At 41.3% G+C, this 7,500-nt stretch overlaps 10 non-coding genes and 2 pseudogenes across 10 annotated transcripts in view; all 12 read left to right on the forward strand.

The window, feature by feature from the left end:
* LOC115188588 (5S ribosomal RNA) overlaps window positions 1-108 on the forward strand; it is a 119-nt gene extending 11 nt beyond the window's left edge. Inside the window, exon 1 of the ribosomal RNA XR_003876522.1 lies at window positions 1-108. This exon is cut by the window's left edge and continues 11 nt beyond it. This is a non-coding gene — a ribosomal RNA (5S ribosomal RNA).
* Window positions 109-269: 161 nt separating this feature from the next.
* On the forward strand, window positions 270-388 carry LOC115188510 (5S ribosomal RNA). The gene has a single exon (XR_003876446.1). It is a non-coding gene; the product is annotated as a 5S ribosomal RNA (ribosomal RNA).
* Window positions 389-549: 161 nt separating this feature from the next.
* On the forward strand, window positions 550-668 carry LOC115188576 (5S ribosomal RNA). Its single transcript, XR_003876510.1, has one exon. It is a non-coding gene; the product is annotated as a 5S ribosomal RNA (ribosomal RNA).
* Window positions 669-829: 161 nt separating this feature from the next.
* LOC115188592 (uncharacterized) lies at window positions 830-938 on the forward strand (annotated as a pseudogene).
* Window positions 939-1,099: 161 nt separating this feature from the next.
* On the forward strand, window positions 1,100-1,218 carry LOC115188587 (5S ribosomal RNA). The gene has a single exon (XR_003876521.1). It is a non-coding gene; the product is annotated as a 5S ribosomal RNA (ribosomal RNA).
* Window positions 1,219-1,379: 161 nt separating this feature from the next.
* On the forward strand, window positions 1,380-1,498 carry LOC115188610 (5S ribosomal RNA). The gene has a single exon (XR_003876535.1). It is a non-coding gene; the product is annotated as a 5S ribosomal RNA (ribosomal RNA).
* Window positions 1,499-1,659: 161 nt separating this feature from the next.
* LOC115188503 (5S ribosomal RNA) lies at window positions 1,660-1,778 on the forward strand. The gene has a single exon (XR_003876439.1). It is a non-coding gene; the product is annotated as a 5S ribosomal RNA (ribosomal RNA).
* A 161-nt stretch (window positions 1,779-1,939) lies between these two features.
* LOC115188495 (5S ribosomal RNA) lies at window positions 1,940-2,058 on the forward strand. Its single transcript, XR_003876431.1, has one exon. It is a non-coding gene; the product is annotated as a 5S ribosomal RNA (ribosomal RNA).
* A 161-nt stretch (window positions 2,059-2,219) lies between these two features.
* On the forward strand, window positions 2,220-2,338 carry LOC115188548 (5S ribosomal RNA). The gene has a single exon (XR_003876484.1). It is a non-coding gene; the product is annotated as a 5S ribosomal RNA (ribosomal RNA).
* Window positions 2,339-2,499: 161 nt separating this feature from the next.
* LOC115188549 (5S ribosomal RNA) lies at window positions 2,500-2,618 on the forward strand. Its single transcript, XR_003876485.1, has one exon. It is a non-coding gene; the product is annotated as a 5S ribosomal RNA (ribosomal RNA).
* Window positions 2,619-2,779: 161 nt separating this feature from the next.
* LOC115188504 (5S ribosomal RNA) lies at window positions 2,780-2,898 on the forward strand. The gene has a single exon (XR_003876440.1). It is a non-coding gene; the product is annotated as a 5S ribosomal RNA (ribosomal RNA).
* Window positions 2,899-3,059: 161 nt separating this feature from the next.
* Window positions 3,060-3,168, forward strand: LOC115188593 (uncharacterized; annotated as a pseudogene).
* Window positions 3,169-7,500: the final 4,332 nt, after the last annotated feature.

Raw genomic sequence — 7,500 nt, forward strand, 5'->3', positions numbered from 1 at the left:
TACCAGCTTGGGTACGCCCTATCTCGTCTGATCTCGGAAGCTAAGCAGGGTCGGGCCTGGTTAGTACTTGGATGGGAGACCGCCTGGGAATACCAGGTGCTGTAAGCATTTTGTCCACGAGGGTGTGCTCTTACACTATTTCATCAGCAACACTGCCTTGTAGTAAGCATTTAATGATGAATTGACTAAATGCAGCTTCCTGCTGCAAAATGCAGTCTGTTTATCGGACTCACTTTGACTATATATGTTGTACCAAGAGATTGTTTATTGTTTACGGCCATACCAGCCTGGGTACGCCCGATCTCGTCTGATCTCGGAAGCTAAGCAGGGTCGGGCCTGTTTAGTACTTGGATGGGAGACCGCCTGGGAATACCAGGTGCTGTAAGCTTTTTGTCCACGAGGGTGTGCTCTTACACTATTTCATCAGCAACACTGCCTTGTAGTAAGCATTTAATGATGAATTGACTAAATGCAGCTTCCTGCTGCAAAATGCAGTCTGTTTATCAGACTCACTTTGACTATATATGTTGTACCAAGAGATTGTTTATCGTTTACGGCCATACCAGCCTGGGTACGCCCGATCTCGTCTGATCTCGGAAGCTAAGCAGGGTCGGGCCTGGTTAGTACTTGGATGGGAGACCGCCTGGGAATACCAGGTGCTGTAAGCTTTTTGTCCACGAGGGTGTGCTCTTACACTATTTCATCAGCAACACTGCCTTGTAGTAAGCATTTAATGATGAATTGACTAAATGCAGCTTCCTGCTGCAAAATGCAGTCTGTTTATCGGACTCACTTTGACTATATATGTTGTACCAAGAGATTGTTTATTGTTTACGGCCATACCAGCCTGGGTACGCCTGATCTCGGAAGCTAAGCAGGGTCGGGCCTGGTTAGTACTTGGATGGGAGACCGCCTGGGAATACCAGGTGCTGTAAGCTTTTTGTCCACGAGGGTGTGCTCTTACACTATTTCATCAGCAACACTGCCTTGTAGTAAGCATTTAATGATGAATTGACTAAATGCAGCTTCCTGCTGCAAAATGCAGTCTGTTTATCAGACTCACTTTGACTATATATGTTGTACCAAGAGATTGTTTATCGTTTACGGCCATACCAGCCTGGGTACGCCCGATCTCGTCTGATCTCGGAAGCTAAGCAGGGTCGGGCCTGGTTAGTACTTGGATGGGAGACCGCCTGGGAATACCAGGTGCTGTAAGCTTTTTGTCCACGAGGGTGTGCTCTTACACTATTTCATCAGCAACACTGCCTTGTAGTAAGCATTTAATGATGAATTGACTAAATGCAGCTTCCTGCTGCAAAATGCAGTCTGTTTATCAGACTCACTTTGACTATATATGTTGTACCAAGAGATTGTTTATCGTTTACGGCCATACCAGCCTGGGTACACCCGATCTCGTCTGATCTCGGAAGCTAAGCAGGGTCGGGCCTGGTTAGTACTTGGATGGGAGACCGCCTGGGAATACCAGGTGCTGTAAGCTTTTTGTCCACGAGGGTGTGCTCTTACACTATTTCATCAGCAACACTGCCTTGTAGTAAGCATTTAATGATGAATTGACTAAATGCAGCTTCCTGCTGCAAAATGCAGTCTGTTTATCAGACTCACTTTGACTATATATGTTGTACCAAGAGATTGTTTATCGTTTATGGCCATACCAGCCTGGGTACGCCCGATCTCGTCTGATCTCGGAAGCTAAGCAGGGTCGGGCCTGGTTAGTACTTGGATGGGAGACCGCCTGGGAATACCAGGTGCTGTAAGCATTTTGTCCACGAGGGTGTACTCTTACACTATTTCATCAGCAACACTGCCTTGTAGTAAGCATTTAATGATGAATTGACTAAATGCAGCTTCCTGCTGCAAAATGCAGTCTGTTTATCAGACTCACTTTGACTATATATGTTGTACCAAGAGATTGTTTATTGTTTATGGCCATACCAGCCTGGGTACGCCCGATCTCGTCTGATCTCGGAAGCTAAGCAGGGTCGGGCCTGGTTAGTACTTGGATGGGAGACCTCCTGGGAATACCAGGTGCTGTAAGCATTTTGTCCACGAGGGTGTGCTCTTACACTATTTCATCAGCAACACTGCCTTGTAGTAAGCATTTAATGATGAATTGACTAAATGCAGCTTCCTGCTGCAAAATGCAGTCTGTTTATCAGACTCACTTTGACTATATATGTTGTACCAAGAGATTGTTTATCGTTTACGGCCATACCAGCCTGGGTACGCCCGATCTCGTCTGATCTCGGAATCTAAGCAGGGTCGGGCCTGGTTAGTACTTGGATGGGAGACCGCCTGGGAATACCAGGTGCTGTAAGCTTTTTGTCCACGAGGGTGTGCTCTTACACTATTTCATCAGCAACACTGCCTTGTAGTAAGCATTTAATGATGAATTGACTAAATGCAGCTTCCTGCTGCAAAATGCAGTCTGTTTATCAGACTCACTTTGACTATATATGTTGTACCAAGAGATTGTTTATCGTTTACGGCCATACCAGCCTGGGTACGCCCGATCTCGTCTGATCTCGGAATCTAAGCAGGGTCGGGCCTGGTTAGTACTTGGATGGGAGACCGCCTGGGAATACCAGGTGCTGTAAGCTTTTTGTCCACGAGGGTGTGCTCTTACACTATTTCATCAGCAACACTGCCTTGTAGTAAGCATTTAATGATGAATTGACTAAATGCAGCTTCCTGCTGCAAAATGCAGTCTGTTTATCAGACTCACTTTGACTATATATGTTGTACCAAGAGATTGTTTATCGTTTATGGCCATACCAGCCTGGGTACGCCCGATCTCGTCTGATCTCGGAAGCTAAGCAGGGTCGGGCCTGGTTAGTACTTGGATGGGAGACCGCCTGGGAATACCAGGTGCTGTAAGCATTTTGTCCACGAGGGTGTACTCTTACACTATTTCATCAGCAACACTGCCTTGTAGTAAGCATTTAATGATGAATTGACTAAATGCAGCTTCGTGCTGCAAAATGCAGTCTGTTTATCAGACTCACTTTGACTATATATGTTGTACCAAGAGATTGTTTATTGTTTATGGCTATACCATCCTGGGTACGCCTGATCTCGGAAGCTAAGCAGGGTCGGGCCTGGTTAGTACTTGGATGGGAGACCTCCTGGGAATACCAGGTGCTGTAAGCATTTTGTCCACGAGGGTGTGCTCTTACACTATTTCATCAGCAACACTGCCTTGTAGTAAGCATTTAATGATGAATTGACTAAATGCAGCTTCCTGCTGCAAAATGCAGTCTGTTTATCAGACTCACTTTGACTATATATGTTGTACCAAGAGATTGTTTATCGTTTACGGCCATACCAGCCTGGGGGCGCTATTCCTGATTGGAGAAGTGACGACAGGTGCGAGTAATTGAGCTGTGAGCGAGTGTTTGCTTGAGAGTGTTTGCTCGAGAGCTATTTTTGTTTATTTTTTTGGATTTTGACATATAATTTATTGTTTTTTCATTTGAATAGTTTTAAGTTTGGTTAGTTTTCCCCCCCTGCAGTTTTGCTGCTTGGGGGAGGTTTTTTTCGGTTTCATTTTTTGATTTACAATGACGGACAACATGGCAACGACAAACGGAATGGACAAGGACAACGAAAATGCGCAACGGAAGGATAATGAAAATAAAGGAGGAATGAAATATGGAAAAGAATACACGGTGGCAATTGAGTTGGTGGGAGAAGAAAAGGTGACGACGATGGAATTACTGAGAGCAATTAAGGAGACGTGTGGAGAGGTGGTGGGATGCCGAATGAAAGGAGACAAGAAGTATGAAATTACGATGAGAAACGGAAAAGGAAAAGAACGTCTAATGGACGGTTTAAGGATAAAGGACACCAGGATTCTGGCGAGAGATGTGAATGTCAATGAATTGGTGGTGTCTTTTATGAATCTCCCGGTATATATAGAAGATAAAGTTATACTGGACAAGCTGAGTAGCTGGGGAGTAACGGCCGTCTCGGAGATAAGGAGGAGAGTTTGGCCTGGAACGGAGGTGGTTGACGGGACACGTTTTTGTAAAGTTAAATTTACGGAAAAAGTCCAATCATTGCCATATTCCACAAAAATTGAGACGCTGGAGGGAACTGAATACTTCAGGGTTATTCATGACAAACAGGTCAGAGTTTGTCGGTTGTGTATTCAACCAGGGCACATAGTCAAAGACTGCCCTGAATTCAAGTGCTTTAAGTGCGGTAATCAAGGCCATTATGCGAGAGAATGTATCGGAGAGAAGGAAAGGAATTTTTGTGGCAGATGCAGAAAGAGATTGACGGAGTGCAACTGTGGAGAGGTTATGACTGAAGAGGGGAGTCAAGTACTATTCGAGGAAGCAGTTGTACAGTCGGAAGAAGGAGAAGAAGATGGAGGAGAGGACTTGGTGGAGGGTGGAGAGACGGAGGAAGGAAGAAGGGAGAAGAAGGAAGACCAGAAGATGAACGAAATTGGGAGCAGCATGGATTCGGAAATAAGAAGATGGAGTTTTCAGGAGGAGGGGGGGAGTGGACTGGGGGGAAGCACGGGGGACTCACAGGTTATGGGGGAAAGCACAGCACAAACAAGTACCTCGGGGGGTGAAGAAATGGAGAGGGGTTTAAGTTTAATGACAATAACAGAGACGGGTATGAACACGGGGAGCACAACGATGACTACACATGAGACGGAGATGAACACGGGGAGCACAACGAACATACCAGAAACGGCGATGAACACGGGGAGCATAACGAATATTCCAGAAACGGTGATGAGCACGGGGAGCACGGCGACTGTATTGGAGGCGGCGATGAGCGCGGGGAGCAGGACGGACGAGGGTGTAAAGAAGACAAGTTGGCTGGATGAGATGGAATTGGAGGAGATATCGGACACGGATGATGGGGAAAAGTTTGAAAGAACGACAGGAGGATACAGGAAGAGGAAAGCGGCGGAGGGGAGGGAGAGAAAGGGTGGAAGAGGAAAGAAACTGGATAAAAGGTAGAGCATAATGAAATTATATTTTATAATTTTATTATTTATTAGTATGGTCAAAATAATGTCGATAAATGCAAATGGTGTGAGAACAATAGGAAAATTTAATAGAATAGTACAAATGAAGAATTCTGAAATTGTATGTATTCAAGAGACGCACTGGGATAATGTGTGTGTTTTAGAAGTACAAAAAATATGGAGGGATTTTATTTATGTAAACAATGGCAGGGGGAATTCATGTGGGGTTGCAATTTTATTAAGGAAGGATGTAGTAGAAAATGTGAAGAAGATATATAATGATAATAATGGGAGGATTTTAATTTTAGATTTTGAGTATATGAGTAGGGTTTTTAGAATTATAAATATTTATGCGCCGAATAATGAAATAGAGAGAAGGAATTTATTTTTAGAATTAGGGAAATGGTGCAAGGGTAACTGTATTTTAGTTGGGGATTTTAATGTAAAAATGGATAGACTAGATATGACAAGGGGAGCTATTTTTAGAAGTGACGTATCTAGGGGGGTTTTAAGGAAGATGATGTTTGAAAATAATTTGATTGATATATGGAGGGACGAGAATCCGAACAAGAAAGAATTTTCTAGAAGGCAGGTGGTTTTAGGGGAATTGAAACAGACACGGATAGATCTGGTTTTAGTAAATGAAGGGTTAAGGAATTTTATGAAAGATATTAAATATATTTTTACAACTTTTAGTGATCATGCTGGGTTAACATTTTCGGTGGGGTTAGATAAGGAAAGGAAAGGGGGGGGAATATGGTGTATGAATGCAGGGTATTTAGGTGATGAGGAATACGGGAAACAACTTAAATCTTTGATAGAACATGAAATGGAGGATAAGCAAAAAGGGAATGATAAGTGTCAGTGGTGGGAAAATGTTAAGGAAAAAATAAAAGTTTTTAGTATTAGATATGCAAGGAAGAAGAGGAGTAGGATGACAATAGAAGAACATTTTTTAAGAACAAAACTGAATGAAGAAATGAGGAAATGTGATATTGATCCTAACTATAATATTGAAAGGTTTTTAGATTTAAAAGCACAATTGAGCAAATGTGAAATAGATAAGTGTAAGGGTGCAATTATTAGAAGTAGGGCAAAATATGTTTTAGAAGGGGAGAAATGTACGTCATTTTTTCTTGGTTTAGAGAAAACTAAACAGATGAAATCATATTTTAATGAGATTGAGAATGTAAAGGGTGAAGTGGTAAATGATTATGTTGAGATATTAGAAACTGTACAGAATTTTTATAAGGATTTATTTAAGAAAGGGGAGGTGGATGAGGGGTGTGTAAAAGAGATTTTAAATAGTGTGGATGTGCAAATTGGTGTTGAGGATAAGCAAATGTGTGATAGGAAGATAACAGTGGATGAAGTGAAAGATGCAATTAAGGGTTTACAAATAAATAAAAGTCCTGGAGTAGATGGACTAATTGCAGAGTTTTATAAAATGTATGAAAGTCTTTTAGCACCGATTTTATTGGAAGTATATCAATATATGGAAGATAATAATAATGTTTCAGACTCCATGGTGACAGGGCTGATATCGATTTTATATAAAAATAAGGGGAGCAAATTGAAACTAGAAAATTATAGGCCAATTAGTTTATTAAACTCAGATTATAAGATTTTAGCTAAGATACTGGCAAATAGGATGAAGATGGTTTTAAATGATATTATAGCACCTACACAAAATTATAGTGTGCCAGGAAGAGATATAGCAGATACCATAAATACACTTAGAGATGTGATAAATAAAATGAATAGTGATAAGATAGGGGGAATTGTTTTAAGTATAGATTTTAATAAAGCTTTTGACAGGGTGGAACATGATTTTATGTTTAGGGTACTAGAAAAATATGGGTTTGGAAATAGAATAATAGGATGGATAAAATTATTATATAGAAAGGCTAAAAGTAGGGTTAAATGTAATGGGGTTTTAACAGATTCTTTTATTCTTGAGAGATCAGTGAGACAGGGATGCCCTTTATCAGCTTTATTGTTTGTTTTATCGGTAGAACCCTTAGCGGTATACCTTAAAAAAGATCATTTTATAAATTGTGTAGAGACTCCGCAAGGAGGTTTTAGTTTAATTCATCAATATGCAGACGATACCACAATAACAGTTAGAGATGAGGGAAGTGTTAAAAGGGTGATGGAGTGTTTTAAAGTATATGAGCAAGCCTCAGGAGCAAAAGTGAATATGGAGAAGTCAGTAATAATGTATGTTGGGAAGATTAATGAGGGGACTTTTCCTTTTAAAATGGTAAATGATTATTTTAAGGTGTTAGGTGTGTTTTTAGGGGTGAAGGAACAGGAAGCGAGAGATCTGACATGGAGTGGAGTTATAAACAAAGTTAGGAAGGTGGTAAATATGTGGAGGGGGAGGGCATTGAAATTAAAAGGGAAAGTAATTGTTGTAAATTCATTGCTGATGTCAATTTTTATTCATGTCATGAATGTTTTAGACGTACCAGAATGGGTTTTATCTGAAA

This window comes from Salmo trutta, unplaced genomic scaffold (assembly GCF_901001165.1).
Source record: "Salmo trutta unplaced genomic scaffold, fSalTru1.1, whole genome shotgun sequence".
Lineage (NCBI taxonomy): Eukaryota > Metazoa > Chordata > Actinopteri > Salmoniformes > Salmonidae > Salmo > Salmo trutta.